Below are 16,241 nucleotides of genomic sequence, written 5' to 3'. Positions count from 1 at the left end.
TACACATACTGAATAATTATTACACATTATTATTATTATATTGAATAATCATTACACATATTGAATCTGTTTGCGCATGTTAAGTATCCTCACACCTTCTTGTCAACTGTCTAAATGGGCCATCTTGATTATCACTACAAAAGTTTTTTTTCTCCTGCTAATAATAGCTCATCTTAATTAATTAGCCTCTTACAGTTTGTATGGCAAATTTCACCTTCTCTGTATGTATATATATATATCTTCTTACTATATGTTCCATTCAATGCATCCGATATAGTGGGCTGTAGCCTACAAAAGCTTATGCTCTAATAAATTTGTTAGTCTCTAAGGTGCCACAAGTACTCTTGTTTTTTTTGCGGATACAGACTAACTCGGCTGCTACTCTGAAACCTCACATTATTTCAGTGTCCCTGTTTGTAAAAAGGGTGAAAGTGACCCTGGGGGTCCATTTGGAGCACGCTGAAGCTCTAATGACCACCAGTGCTAAGTACCCGGTAGACAGGGTGGGCATAAAGGCGTTTAGTATTCTGGCCGGCAGTCTTGTCAGTAACCAGGAAAACCTCTTTTTAGGACAGTTACCCAACAGCTCATAATCGGTTTTATAGATAACGAAGCCTTCAGCAGCAGCTACATTAAAAACCCTTTTAACTTTAAACATTATAACATTAATTTTGTGGCCTCGTATGTGGATGGCGAACAGGTGCCGGCAAAACCCCTACAACCCGATTTTGAGAATGAAACTGTGTGAGGGAGTACATGCAGCTTGTGAAGATGACTGGGAAATATGCAAAAGACTGATCGCTCTTGATTGACAGTGGTGAATTTCCCGAGGGCTATACGCTGTACGCCTTCGATCTGACCCCGGACCAGGAGTGCACCGATCATTATTCTTTGATTAAAACTGGAAACCTGAGAGTGGAGATTTGGTTTGCAACGGTGCTGCCCTTTATGGTTAATATGATAGTGTATGGGGTTTTTGATAATGTGCTCGAAGTGAATCATACGAGAAACGTCCCGTTTGACTATATGTGATTATGAACACCGTGCAGCTAAGGCGTATTTTATCAAAGGATGCTTCTTTTTTTAGATGTTTTTCCTAGCGACTTGCTCCCGAAGGGTTTTGTGTCTGGAAGACCTTCGAGGCTTATTTGTTAACATGCACCCCCACGACTTACCAGGGGAACACTGGTTGGCCCTCTATTTACCAAAACAGGGCCCTGGTGAGTTTTTTTACTCCTACGGATTTTCCCCAGACAGTGACTTTTTTTCTAAATCTATTATGACTTTTTTAAACTGTAACTCTAATAACGTTGTGTTTCATCAGAGACAACTACAGGACCCTCTAGCTGTAACCTGCAGTTATCATTCTATTTTTTTTTAAAGCAGCATAGTAGGGGTTTATCTTTTGATCTTTTAAAATTGTACACTGATGATTTACCAGAAAATGACCACCTGGTGGTACGTTTTGTAAAAGGAAAAAGGCCAAGCATGCCCAGACTTGTTCCAAACATGTTTCAATATGTCCAGACGTGTTTGTCTTGTCGTGAGTTTAAAGAGGTGCATCAATAAAGCACACGTTGAATTTTGTTTACGTCTTTTATTTACACCATTAACCATTCAATTTTTTGTTTTTTAAGAGGGACATTTTTAAAAGGGGTGCTGCTACTTATGGCTCTAGCCCTGTTTTAAGACTTTCTAAAAACTGTTTATTGGTAACATGGCTTACAACGGATGTAGGCACGTTCAGCTCTGCCAAGGCTTTCATAAAAACATTCCGCCCCTTAGGAAACCTCTTGTTAGTGAAAGAATACGAGCCGGTTACCCCCCTGACTTAATCGAGCATGTGAGACCCCTCAGTTGCTTCTCCCCAGTACACAAAACTGCCATTATTGGCCCAAGAAGAAACATCTTTATGCTGTCTGAGTTTATTTAACAATATTTCAGCTTTTTTTTTTATAGCGAGGATTTACCCCCTCCAATACCTCCTGAATGACAAAGTCCGATGAACCCCACTGGACTTCAGGAGGTTGAATTTCCTTTTGCTCTTGCTCAGGAAGAAAGAGGTTTATTTTAGTCTTTTCCATTTCACCATGCTTGGCCAATACCAGATATCTTTGCAGGACCCCCTTGTAAAGTTTAGCCTTCTTGTAGTCAGATAAACTGGATCTTTGAAGAATGTCTTTCATTTCTGAATCCAACTGGCGAGTGGTTGTGGTTCTGATATTTTATTCACTGCTGGAAGCACGCTTTATTTCTTCTAACTGATGGCTGTGAACGAGGTACAATTTTTCAACATGTTCCATTATCTGTTAATTAAAAGGCTTGACAGTAGAGGGAGTGCCAAGCTCAACAAAGGTCCGATAAAGCTCCCGGCCTGTTTCACAATTAGCTTTTTTCTTTTGAGGGATAGTTTTTTATCGCTCAGCTTTTAAATAATTCCCTGTTTTCTACTAGGTCATCAGAAGCTGAGCAAAGAATAGCCTTTCTTTGCTGCTGTTTGGCTTTGATGAGAAATCTTAAAAGAGCCAGGTTTCTCTGCATGTGGCTAGAAATGTTTGTCAGGGGGATGCTCTTTTTTAAAATGGAAGTTTGATAAAAATAACTATTTTTCATGGAATTTTTTTAAGGCATATACACAGGGCCAGTCTGTGGGGAAAAGGCCTGTTCTTAACCTGAAGGCTTCAGGCGTTGAAGTGTTTAAATCCACCAGCAGATACCTGTAGGGTTTTTTGGTAGCATCCTCAAAAACCTCCAAAAAGAATTGTGTTTTACCAGGGTACATTTGCCGGGCCAGAGTGGTGATTTGCAGTTTATTGTGTGGGTTTTTAAAAAGAACCGTATACTTAGTATTTAAATTAATCGTTCAGCTTTTTTTCCCCTAACAAAACATGTTTTGCAAAATATACACAATACTTAGGTTTTTGTGGTATTCGTATTTCATAAAAGCTTTTTCGATTTTGCCGCTTTCAGAAGCGGACTCCATTAGATCATCTATAATAAGCATATTCATTTTATTACTAGGAAATAAATGTTCACCATTAAAAGTATTAGGTAAACCTTCCAAAAATGTAATACATGGAAATTTTTGCAGCAACTCTTTATACAATGGTTGCCAACAGCTATAACACCACACAATATTTTCAGGCACACACGATAACAATTTATTGCCATTTTCTAACAATTGCTTTATAAAAAATGATTTTCCAGAATTCGAGGGGCCACAAAGCAAACAGGAAAAGGATTGAACAATCTGAACGTGGCTTTTCATAATAATCAGTACCTGTACGGCAAGGTTTTAAAATCCGCCTCGAGGGCTCTTTTGTTGTAAATGACTTTCTGGTTTTTTCCCCAGAGTTCTTGTTTCTATCAACCAGTGCTTTTTTACCCTCATGATTCCTGGCTGCTGTACCACAATTTCTTTTGGGCCCTCTCCCATGCGGTAATCCCAGACGAGTTCTTTTAAGCTTTCAAAATTAATTTTTTCGCTATTCCCTGAGTTGAGCGTGATCCCTTTTAATTTCATACAGGTCTTACCGCTGGACAGTTTGTACCCTATGTTTTAGGCCCAGCAGACACAAACTCCACGATGTGGTCATCTGGTGGTATTTCGCTGGTCAGATCCCTTAAATAATCCCCTAGGGGCAGATTCCACTCCCCTTGTTTACTCCCAAAAATCACAGAATCCGTATCGTGATAAAGACACCGTGCCTGTAAGCGGTCTAACAGGCGGTAGAGCTCTAGCCTGGCATAAGCGGTGGTAAAGGACTCTATAAACATGTTAGTGTTGCTGGAATGGGTGTAGCATCCTTTTGCGTACTTCCAAGACACCACGGCCGTGTCATCATCAATAAACTCGCACGCTGACACGTCGTAAAGAGGTACAAAGATATACTTGAAGAGCTTGTCGGGGTCCGTCACTATACTGGTGTTAGTCAAATTTGTTTGCTGACCAAATTTTCCCCACAAGGAATTTAAAAACAGCTTTGAAATTTGCCTTTTTGTGGGGTTTACCTTAATCTTGTTTAGATGCAGACACATGCCTTCTCATTCACGGTACTTTTTAACGTACTGTTTTTTTTTCAACTCGTCCGTACACCAGTGAGGGAACCCCGAGGCCTCTTGTTTCTATCTCAGGTGTGTTTTAGTGTAGTCTGAAAACAGGGTATCTGAAGAGCTGTTAAAATGCCAGACTTCATAAATCTCAGTGATTCTGTACCCTTTGTCTAAAGCCTCCACCAACTCTATTGTGCACCAAGTCCCTGTTAAAGCCCTCTTCTCCTGACTGTGTGTGCAGGGGTCCTTTTGTCTTCTTTCTGCACAAAGGGCGCATGGGGGAATATTAGTTTACTACCGACCCTGTATGGCAATACGGGGAACTACAGACCTCTTGGAGGGTACACTTTAACCTTGGTGATGCCAAAGTACCCTCTGATATCCCCAAACCCCTCATACACGATAACGGGGTGTCCCACAGGGTATTGTTTAGTCTTCTTAACAAAAGGGTAGAGGCTGGTAAAATCGTAGTAATGAATCTGCACCCCGGGCTGTGGTTTGTAATAAAGGCAGATGGCATTCATTCTACCACCATAAAGGGCATATCTAGGAACCAAAGGTGGTGGCAGTTTTTTTTCTCAGAAAATATCCCCCACCCGCTTATCGTTAGCTAGCATAGCCTGCCATTAGTGTTCCCACACAGTCCTTACCTCAAACCCCTGTCTTTTTAGAAATTCAGCCTTAATCATGGTTCGGTTGTACAGTTGTCCATAGGTAACATTAAGCAACGGATTGTAATCATTTTCACAATAGCAGACAGGACAGCCATGAAAAAACGTGAAATTCAAAGTCTGTGGATTTACCTGCTATGACAGCATAACTGTCCAAAAAATAGGACCCCACTTTAAACTCCCCACCCTGAAAAGCATGTTGGATGTAAATGTTCTCAGTGTGGGCTACGTACAGCAACCGTTGAATGGCCTGGGTGGAATATCTCTTCTGCTGTTTGTGGTAATTGTCTAATGGCAGAAGGGCTATGGTTCGTGGTTTTAAAAAATTAAACCGGTACATGGCCATACAAATCAAGGCTAATGTAAGGTACTGAAAGGGGTCTATACACTTAGTGACCACCTCCTCATCATCCTGTCCTGGGTTTTTAACAATCTGCTTCTCTGACATTTTTATGACTTCATTTCTGAACCAATCGCAAGCCTCTTGCAAAATTTCAACATCTTTTTGACAATAATAGGGCAGTTCTTTCTGGAGATCGAATTTGTTTTGGCGATTGTGTTGGTACCAGTTCAGAAATTCCTTTTTTTCTTCAGGCAGCATGTATTCTACTCCAAAGTACTCTATCCTGGGCATAGGCCCCACACAGTTCTGATTTTCAACGGTGTTCAGCGGAAAGTACCCCTTGACTTCCTCAAACCCCATAGCTTTGGGTAACTTGCTGAGTGTCATGGGAAGAAAATGTAAAAAACCTATAAATCTGATGTCTAAGTCCACCACTGTTACACACATTAGTTTTCACCTTGCATTACCGGGCTGACAGCCATTTTTTCTTTAATCAGCTGTCTAAGAAAAAAAACAACAATTCTAACATTTAGCGTTATGAGCGATAAAAGTGTATCCCTTAAAGCGCTTGTCTACAAAGGTTTGAACAAATTTACTAATACATTCTTTCCCCTTAAATTCCCAGCTGGTTTCCTTTATCTAAATACAAGGCATAAACATAATTTGGCACATGTACCCCTGTTTCTTGCATGCACTCAAAAATCATAAAACACATAATCCTTCCCCTCTTCTGGAGACCAGATATTACGCATATAACACTCGTGACCATCTGTGTTGTTGGTCTTCTGATAACACTGGGGACAATTTTTGCTTCAATGATTTTTAACTTCATAGAAGCTGCACTTATCGCAAAAACTTCTGTTTTTACAATCAACTTTACCGTCCTTTGCCAGAGCATTGTGCCTTTCTAAACAGGCCTTGGACCTGCAAAATAGCTTACAGCTGGGGCATCTCTGTTTTTCACTGGCCACTTCAAGGCACTCAGCACTATTACACAAACAGCAGTAGTTTTTACAGGCATGCTGGTGTTTGTGGCTGTACGTGGCGTAACAGTAGTTGCACAAATATGGTGTGCCTGTGAAGGCTTTAATATTTAGGATGCCGTAATAATGTTTGTCATGTAACCGAACAAAACAGTTTTGGGGTAATGTACACCAAGCATTGTAAAAAAGCACAAGTTCCCATTTTCATGATACATGACGGTAATAGCCACGCCTAAGTGCTCTTCAAAAGAGCTCATGTCTGTAAAGCTAATCAGGTTTTGGTCCGAAAGCCCCAACTCCTGATGGAGATGTCTGGCCCCCTCTAATAGTTGGGCATCTGTAACTTTTTCATCTGATAAAAGACCCAGGGCGCTACAGGCAAAACACAGGTTGTTACCCTGGTTATTTAAATCAATTAATTGTTTTATTTTTTTCCCCGATGATTTTACTGTATGTGATAGTCTTTGAGGGTCTTACAGACCCACCTCCACCAGCCCTGTTTCTAATAATCGTAACAACCAGTTTTAGAGTTCCAGACCCCACAATCTCTGCGTTACTTTGCAACACCGTAATGATGTTATTTAAAAAAATCTATGGTGTTTAAATCTTCCCAAGGCCTCCGTAGAGAAAAAAGCGGTTGATTTAGTCCTGGGGCATCTAAGTGTAGCTGTACAAAATCTTCAGGGCCCACCTGATTATTAATATCACCTAGAAAATTTTGAATAGCGGTGTCAATGGCTGCCGTGGCCTCTGTGAACCCCATTACTCTGTCCAAATTAGTGAAACGAAATTCTTAAAAATATTCGTAAGTGTTAAACTCTCTTCGGGGTCTTATCCAGTGTCTCACACATTCCAAATACACCTAAGGAGGTGTATTAGGAGCAGGAGAATCTGGACCTTCAGAAGAGGGGGTCGGGGGGGAGTCTATGTCTATTTCCCTTTCTTGGTTGGGGGGGTTATTTTCTGTAAAAAGCTCTGGCTTTTTAAAGTTTTTGGCCAAAAGCCTCCTCAATTTTTTAGATTTCTTCCATTTTTCCCCCTAACCCCTCTTTATGTTTTTAGGTTTCATGTTTAGTCACACCCTCCCTTCCACCTTCAATGCGCTTTCCACCTTTTCAATCAGTGCCTGGGTTTCTGTTATCTTTTGGTCTAAAACCACCCTTTCTTCTGGAGCATTTTGCTTTTGAAAAACCTCAAGAATTAGCTTCGAAAACTTTTTATCTATTAAACGCTCAAGAGATGTATAAACACTAAACATCTCATTACAAACAACAACTGATGCAGCAAGACCTACGGGGAGGTTGTTATTTGTAGCAGAGGTTCTGCGTTGCCCAGAAGCAGGGGGGCTGGCCCCTAGTCCCTGCTCAAACCCATCTCAGACATGGTTGCTGCTACAGGGTTGTTTGCTTTTACCCTTTTTAAAGCTGATTCCTTCTGGGCTGTGAAGGCATAGGGTTGTTGAGAACTAAGGGCTTTGACCCCTTTGGATTGCTTACCAATGTCCCTGGAAGCTGCAGAGGTAGATTTCTTGGCTCTGGAGGTGCAGGGCGGTTCAAAATTGGGGGGTCTGATCCCCTATTTCCCACCTCTGGAAACTGTTGCTGTTTCAGAAGTAGATTTCTTGGCCCTTTTTAAGGATGGCTGGCTCTGTGTAATGAAGGATTTGGATGTGCAGGGCTGTTCAAAATCAGGGGGGCTAATACCCTTGCTTCCACTGCAGCTGCCTCAGAGGGAAATTTTTTGCCCCTCTTTAAAGGCAGTTGGCTCTGTGTAATGAGGGATTTGGATGTGCAGGGCTGTTCAAAATCGGAGTGCCTAATACCCTTGCTTCAAACCCTGGAAACTGTTGCTGATTCAGAGGGAAATTTCTTGGCCCCCTTCAACGTTTCTTCTTGAGGGATAACGCTTGATAAGTCTGCCAATACACATAGACAAAATGTTTTTAGCACATAAGCCTGTATGTTCTTTTTACTAACAGCAACACAACATATGTGAAATTTATATATATATATATATATATATATATATATAGGGGATAACCTGCCCCTCAATGCTGAAACATTTTTTTTAGTAAGGGGGGCTAAAAACTATGTTCAAATACAATGTACAAAAATAAAGCGCTATTCCCGCTTACGCCATATGGGGGCAGTACAGCTTCCAAATTCTCAACAACGTCCAGCGAAACTTTTTTATAGTAAAACCTTTGGGGGCAAAGGCAGCTTTTTTTTTTTTTTTTTTTACTAACAACAACAAACATAGTCCCCAATACACCTGTTAACGCACCCCCCCTAGAAACATGAAAACTATTTCCAATAACCGTTATTTCAAACACCTATTTAAAAACAAATCATACTGTCTTCTGTAATCTCATGAAAACCTATTGGTTGGTTTTGACTTCCATCTTGTTCTAAATTAAAAAAAAAAAAATCCATAAAACCATTTCTTTTAAAAATAAACCATAAATGTGTAGCATATTAATCAGCTTACCAAAATTTAAAACTTCTAGTGAAGAATCTGGTATGTCAAGAAAAAAGGCCTTGTCCTATTTAAAATATATATATCTTGACTGTTAACTAAGCACAACACAGGTATAAAACCATGGTGGCAAACACACAGACACACACCATAGTAATTTTTCTTACCATGGCGTTGCTCCCCGTGGCGGCAGAAGTCTTGTATCAGCAGTATTTCTTTAACAGCGTTGTCCAGTTTTCTGTCCCTATTTATAGGTTTAAACCTGTTGGAAAAAAGGTCTTGGGACCTCTAAAAAATAATATTTAAAAAGGCATTTCTTCGAAAAACCAAGGTGTGTAAAGGACATTTTTTCTAGGAAAAAAGGTGGGTAGGTGTGTTGGGGGGGGGGCATGTGGCTATATACTTTAGCTTCTTTAAACTTTAATAATTAAAAAGTTCTTATTTTCTATAGTAAATGTGTTTAAACAGTTAATAAAAAGACACTGTAAATGGTAATATACCCATTAACATCTCTGTAACCAGAAGTCTTTAAAAGCTGCAACCTGTATTCTTTAATTCATTTTGTGGCCCTGGCTTTTTAAAACAAGCTTGCTCATTTTAAAATAATCCCTGTTAAACTTATTACTAAAAACCCTTATTTTACATTTTGTTAAAAAGGTTGCTGTGTTTTACTGTGGGTTTTAATTTTTTTTTTTAATATGATGGTCTAACCTTTTTTTTTAAAAAGTCACAGTTGGTATGGGTTGTAACTGAACCCTGGCTTTTAAAGCTTTCTGCACAATTTACAGGCCATGAGGGTTGTTTTTAGTTATCTTTTTATTATTTTACATTGTTAATAAGTTGAAAAGAGGGGTTTTTTAGGCAACACGTTAAAAAACACATTTTAAAATTGTTTATATTATGTGTTGGTCAGCTTTTGTTACAGGGTGGAAAAAAACAAAGAAGGTCCTGGTTGTTTAGATAAGAGCAGAGCAGAGGCCCTTTTTCTCGAAAAAAAAATGCGGGAGGGCCTCTGGCTACATACTTTAGCTTTTTTAAACTTTCATTGTAAAAAGTTTTTATTTTATATATTAAAAAGCACAAGTTCCCATTTTCATGATACATGACGCTAATAGCCACGCCTAAGCGCTCTTCAAAAGAGCTCACGTCTGTAAAGCTAATCATTTTTTGGTCCGAAAGCCCCAACTCCTGATGGAGATGTCTGGCCCGCTCTACTAGTTGGGCATCTGGAAGTTTACAGTTAAAGTTACCATTCTTTCTAATACAAGTCTTTGGTATCATTTTGTTTTAAAAGCAGGCTTAGGGCTTTGTTATGTTCTGGCCTTCTTATCTCCGATCAAGAGGCTGTTTTTGCTAACAAATGGCTTTGCTGCTGTTTCAAATTGTGCTTACTAAAAAATAACCCACGTTAGTCTAAAACCTAGGGGACAACTAAACAGGTTTTCAGTGTTTTTAACCCTGGGTTGTTTCTGCAGACTCACATTTTATTGAAACACCTATGCCAAGGGGGTTAAATAAAGGAATGTGTCTTCAGCTGGCCTTGTTTTTGAAAGTGGTCGTCTTCTTTTCTAATCCACTACCTTCAAAAGGCTGTTTCAAGTTGTTCTTACTAAAAACCTTGGGGAAAAGCTTTTAAAAACTTTTTGTTAGTCAGGGTTTAGGCTATGGGTGCTTCAGCATGCTCTTTTTTACTGAAACACCCCTATAAATAAAGGAATGTGTCTTTAGATATGTTTGTCTTTTCAAGTCATTATAAAGCAGAGCTTTATTTGTATACAAAGCTTAATGTAACTTTTACTGGTGTTTGTTAAAAAGTTTGGGAAAGAAGCAGACTGCTTCTCTCTGATCCACTGACTCACAGAGGCTGTTTTTGCTAACAGGGGCTTTGCTGCAGCTTCACATTCTTCTTACTAAAAATAATCCATGTTAGTCTAAAACCTAGGGGACAACTTTTACAAATTGTTTGTTACGAAAAGCTTATGGTTTTAACTTTTATGAAAGCCCCTATGTAAAAGGACTATATTGTGGGAAAAAATGCTGGGGGTCTGTTTTTTTAGATAAGAATAAGGCAGTTAAAAGGGAAGGGGGAGAGAGGAGGGGAGCGGGGAGAGAAGGGAGTTGGCTATTGTTTAAAATCTTGGAACTATAGGATTGGTTCTGGAAAATTAATTCCATGACGCTTCTGTAGAACAACCTCTGATTGGGCTGATCCAAAGGCAGTGATAACAAGGCTGAGAGGGTCTGAACCAGGGAAGTTGCCTCATTCTACAGAAAAACTTGAAAGGTAAGAATTCTCTCTCTCTCTCTGATTCAACCATGTGCTGTCTATCTTTGCCCTTTGCAAAGGGGCTTTCTTTTCCCTTTTCTTGCCCTGTTCTCTTTTCTTAACTTACCCTTGTATTTAAATGCTTTTGTATTCACTTTACCATGTGCTTACTAAACAGGCTCTGCCTTAGTAAATTCCCCTTTTAAACCTAGTTTTTATTATTTAACTTTTTTCTTAACCGACCCTGCTAGTTAATAACCTTTTACATTTATTTCAAATTTTTCTATTCTTTAATAACATGCCAAACTAGACCTTTAAAATCATCTCTCCTTACTTAAACTCACCAAAAATCTCTTTTCTTTAATAACTTACCTCTCTTCTTTAAAACTAACCCTTTAAAAACAAAAATCTCCTTTTTTCTTCAAGTTCTCTTTCTATTCTTGAATAAAATGCCAAACTAGACCTTTACAATCCTCTCTCCTTTCTCTACCTCCCCAAATAACCTTTCTTTCCTTTAAACCTTACCCAAACTTTCTTTTTTCCCTCTTTAAACTCTCTCACTCTAGTCTTTCAACCTTTTTTTCTAAATGTATCCAAGCACAAACATACACAACACTCCCCCTATTTAAACATAAGATTTTTTTTTCAAAATGGCCGATGGCGCCAAACTTCCGCGCCAACGGAAACAGGGTTGGAGGGTGGGACATAAGCCCCAAAGGGGGCATGGAAAACTGTCAAAAAATGCATGGCGATGAATGCTATCGAGCCATATACTACTCACAGGTAAGGCTACATCCAGCTGCAGACACAGACTGAAATCAGCTCTGTGTGGGAGGATTCAGCTCGGGGATTTACCCAGCACTCTTGAGAACACCTCCTTTGCTGTGTAAACCCAAAATAATATTGTCTTGCACTGTATAGAGAGATCTGTACAGCACAAGCTTATAAAATTCGCCTCCTCCCTAAATGTGGAGGGCGATATGCAGCGCTTTTTACTGCTTCCCTTCCCCCCCAATATGAATTATACAAACTGGTTTATAGAAAACAAAGACAAGTTTATTAACTACTAAAGACTGATTTTAAGTGATTAGAAGGGATAGCAAACAGATCGAAGCAGATTCCTGAGCAAATAAAACACACAACCTAGGCTTAATATATTAAAGAAATTGGCTACAAATAGTAATTTCTCACCCTAAATGTTGTTTTTATGCAGGTTGCAGAGTCTCTTGAAGGTAAACTGCACTGCTTGCAGCTTAAATCTCCAGGTATACCCTTCAGAGGCTAACCTTTCTCCCCAGATCAGTCTTAGGTGTTCCCAGCAGTCATCCTGGGTGGGGATTCAGTGAAGAACTGGCAACCTGGATTAACTCACTCTCCAGCCTTAAATAAAATTTATATATGACCGGGATCTTGTTTCCCAGTCTGATCCCCTTTAATGGAAAAACAGTGAAAGCCCAAGATTGGGTCTAGTACCCGGTGACATAATCACCTGACTCTGTAGTGTCAAAGCAGGAAACCAGGAAGCTTCTCAGGAAGGTGGGAGGTTAGTATCTTCAAAGTCTTATTGTTCTTCCTAATGGCCCGTTCAGGCTGATTGCATCTGGGAAATGCCCACGAGACAGTAGACAAACACTTTTGCAATTGATACAGAGCTTATATCCCTAACTTCAGATTCCACAATGATACATACATTCAAATAGGACAGTCATAGTCAGTAAATCATAACCTTTCCAGTGATATCTCACAAGACCCATCTTGCATCAAATACAACTTAGTTATGCCATATTCATATCATAAGCATATTTCTATGAAGAATATGGGCATGGTGTGACACTTGCTTCTTATATTTCTTCCATAAGGTTATCTACATCTAAATCTAAAATATTTGTTACTATTCATAAACCTTGTAAAGCTGCTTGTTTCTTTTCCTTTTTGCTGGGTTTTCCTGAGAGAATCCCTTTCTTCTTGGCTGAAGCCATTGTTTACACAGTTGGTAAGCACCAGGCCCAATGCATGCTTCTAATTTCCAAGTGCCGCACCCCATCTTTTTAACAAAGTCTTATAATTCTATCTCCCAACAGCATTTCTAAGTGATATCATGACTTCGTATCCCTTTCATTGTTGTATTATATTTTATTTCAACCACTTAGCCCAGCAGAAATTTAGGTTGTGATCCTCAATTTCCACCCTTCAAACTGTGCTATTATCCTCAGAATAATACTTCTCTTCAGAGGCTCCTATACTTTAATAATTCTCAGGAAAAAGTCTGCCTCCCAGGGCTTCTCTACCCTCAGTACCCGATTCCAGAATCTGCCTTCTTGGGTCTTCTTACCCTTGGTGGCTGATTCTGTTTCCTGTGGGCCTTCTTGTCTTGAGCACATAGCATCAGTTTTTTAAAGCAATTAAAAAAAATACTTCCTGCTGTCAATTGTCCTCCTATCTATTAGGGGTTACTATACCTTCCTTGAGGCTTCAAATAACACTGTGGGCCCACCCAGGGACGTAAGATATGTTACCCCCCAAATCAGAATCGAGCCAGCCCTACAATGGCCTGCCTTTACCCGTAACTTAATTCGCAATTTGTCTGTTTTTGGTAGGTGAAAAGGGGTGGCCCACCCTAGGGGAACTGTCAGAGTTTTACCAGCGGGTTTCCCTTCAGCCTGTGGAGAACTCCCCAGAACAGACTAATTCTGTTAACCCCTGGAGGACATGGTTACAGACTTCCACTCAAAGGATTGACACTCAGGCAGTAATTCTTCAAAAACAAAAATAACCTTTATTTAACACAACCCTAACACAATAAATATAAAATGTATATTTAGAGAAACAATACATTAGTTCTTACAGTTTATGTCTTATAAACTGTATTAGCACAGATGCATATTAAGGTATAATCAGGGCTGGATTAAGACCTTTAGAGGCCCTAAGCACTGAAAAGATTACGGTGCCCCCTCATATGTAATTCAAAATAAAAACAATACTATACCGTAAAATAAAAATTTATTTTTCGAAATGACATAAAACTTACATGTATGCTGAAAGTAAAATAGCTTCTTTCTAGCTTTTCTGATTGCAAAATTCTGGATAAGTTCATCAAAGCTGACTCAACGAAGCATGTCCATTTCCATACACAATAGGGAAAGTGAATCAAGTCTGTCCTGACACACTGTTGTTCTCTGAGGGTTTTTTATTCTTTTCAGCTGAGAAAAAGAGGATTCTGTGGAGCAATTAGTTATCATCAGTGTTAGAAAAAATATGTAGTGCGATCTCTACATTTGGAAATACACATTGTATTCTGTCTTTCAATATTGTGTCATGAAGATCAATGTGACTGAATTTCATTTTTCCTGTTTCATTAAACTTTGCGTGCATATAACAGTGGAACTGCCATACTTCTCCACAGAGACTTATGCTCAAGTCAACAGGGTATGAGTCAACTGACTTTTGGGAACCTTGTGAATATTGTTTGTCAGATAAGTCCATATCATTTAGAAAAGAAAATCTACTTGATACTTCTTTGTACACTTCACCTCTCCTCTTCATAGGAGCTTCAAGTGTATCAATTATAGCGTTGTAAATAGATATGCGAAATTTATCTCTAGGATTCAATGCTGTTTCTGTTGCACTGCTATCATTTGCTTGTTTTTTCCTGATTTGCTTGCAGGACTGGGCTTCTTTGTAGTTAGTATCAGGCAAGATATCTTTTGATATGTCTTCAAATCTTTCGAAATCATTCCTCAAAGTGTGTAAGTGGTCTGCTAATGATTGGCAGAAGTCTGCACATGTTTTCAAATCCAATTATTTTTCTTGGAGAGCTTGACTTGAGTGGTAAAAGTGTCGTAAAATTTCATTCCACATGGTCAACATGAATACAAACTCTAGTTCTTGCATCTTGTTTGCAATGTTTTCTGCCTCTCGTATAGTTTCTCCCTTTTGTGATTGGTCTTCAGCTATACTTTCTAATGCATCCACAATCTTTGAATAGGATTCCAGAATTGCACTTATTGCCACTGCATGTGCCTCCCAGTGAGTATTAGAAAGAGATTTCAACACACAATCATTGCCCAAATATGTTTTAAGAACTGTCTATCGGTGTGTTGAGGCAGAGAAAAATGTATAAAGTAACTGGACTGTTGAGAAAAAACTTACTGCCACCGGACAACAATCAACAGCACTGCGGCCAACAAGATTGAGAGAGTGTGCAGCACATGGTATGAATATGGCATATTTGTTCTGTTCTAAAAGCTTCTTCTGCATTCCTTGGTAACGCCCTGACATGTTGGCAGCATTGTCATAAGATTGACCTCTGCACTTTGAGAAATCTACTTTGAAAACTTCGCACAGATAATGCAGTACTTGATTTGCCATTTCTTCACCAGTGTGGCTTTTCAGATTGAGGAATGTTATAAATGACAGGATCTGATTTCCTCACATTATTTTGATCTATGTTAGTAGGACACCCCCTAGTTTAGGTGGGGATAAGTAACAAAAAGAGAACAGAAAAATGGGGGAAGAGTGTGTAGTGGAATGTAAGGAAGTCTAACAAAGTTCTGATTTTTCCCATGATGACTACTTCAGTGCTTTTTTTGAAATATCAAATTCCCCCCCCCAAAAAAATATCATTTTTTGGGGTTTCCCCCTGCTTTGCTGGTGCCCTAAGCACGTGCTTAGTCTCCCTATTGAGTAATCCAGCCCTGGGTATAATACAGTTAGAAAGGGCTTTTCAGTGGTTACATTCTATATGCAATGGCAGATCACATACAGGATGCTGGCAACAAACTACTTATTTAAACATTAAAACTACATAATAATAACATAATAAATATACATACACAGACATCCAGCTTTATTATTTCAGACACACCCATTGGCACAGTTTATTTCTTATTGAAATCACCAAACTTACTTTTCCTGTAGTCTTCCTTCCTCTGAGTGGTCCTTCTGCTCTCTCTACATTTTGCTGCTTTGCTGCTCAATGTTCTGCTTTCCTTTTTCCTGTGATGTCACTCTTTTAGATGTGTTCTTCTTTCCTGCTTCTGCTTCCTTTCCCTCAGGCTTTCCACACATGCACTCACTGACCCAGACCTGTCAGCTCTCTGTCTTATATACAGATGTTTGCTTATTCTGACTGATTATTTTTACAATCCTAAGCATTCCCACCAGTCAGGTTTAAGCCTTCAGTCAATCAAAGCTGGACCTGATTGAGACCTGTGTTATGCTTAATTGACCCCTCCCTTTGTTTCACCTGAGCCTGCTTGCTTGATATTGGCTGATTCTCTCCCAGACCTCCATTTTGGATTTCTCTGACTGTGTTTCTTGCAACTGCCATCTTGTTATTTCAAGCTGTAACCACCTAAAACTATCTTTATTAATTATTAAACCTCTATATTTATAAACAACTATCCATATGTAAGTATACTGTAACACTGATTCACTGTCACCACTCCATT

At 39.2% G+C, this 16,241-nt stretch overlaps 1 long non-coding RNA gene across 1 annotated transcript; it reads right to left on the bottom strand.

Annotated features, from left to right (window-relative positions):
• Positions 1-6,791: 6,791 nt before the first annotated feature.
• Positions 6,792-15,849, bottom strand: LOC122465325. Its single transcript, XR_006290074.1, has 3 exons — positions 15,698-15,849; positions 8,693-8,787; positions 6,792-8,457 (listed from the first exon to the last, which is right to left on the bottom strand). It is a non-coding gene; the product is annotated as an uncharacterized LOC122465325 (long non-coding RNA).
• Positions 15,850-16,241: the final 392 nt, after the last annotated feature.

This window comes from Chelonia mydas, chromosome 3 (genome assembly GCF_015237465.2).
Source record: "Chelonia mydas isolate rCheMyd1 chromosome 3, rCheMyd1.pri.v2, whole genome shotgun sequence".
NCBI classification, from domain to species: Eukaryota; Metazoa; Chordata; order Testudines; family Cheloniidae; genus Chelonia; species Chelonia mydas.
Note: the sequence above shows the minus strand (reverse complement) of the source record. Positions and strands in the feature narration are given on the sequence as shown.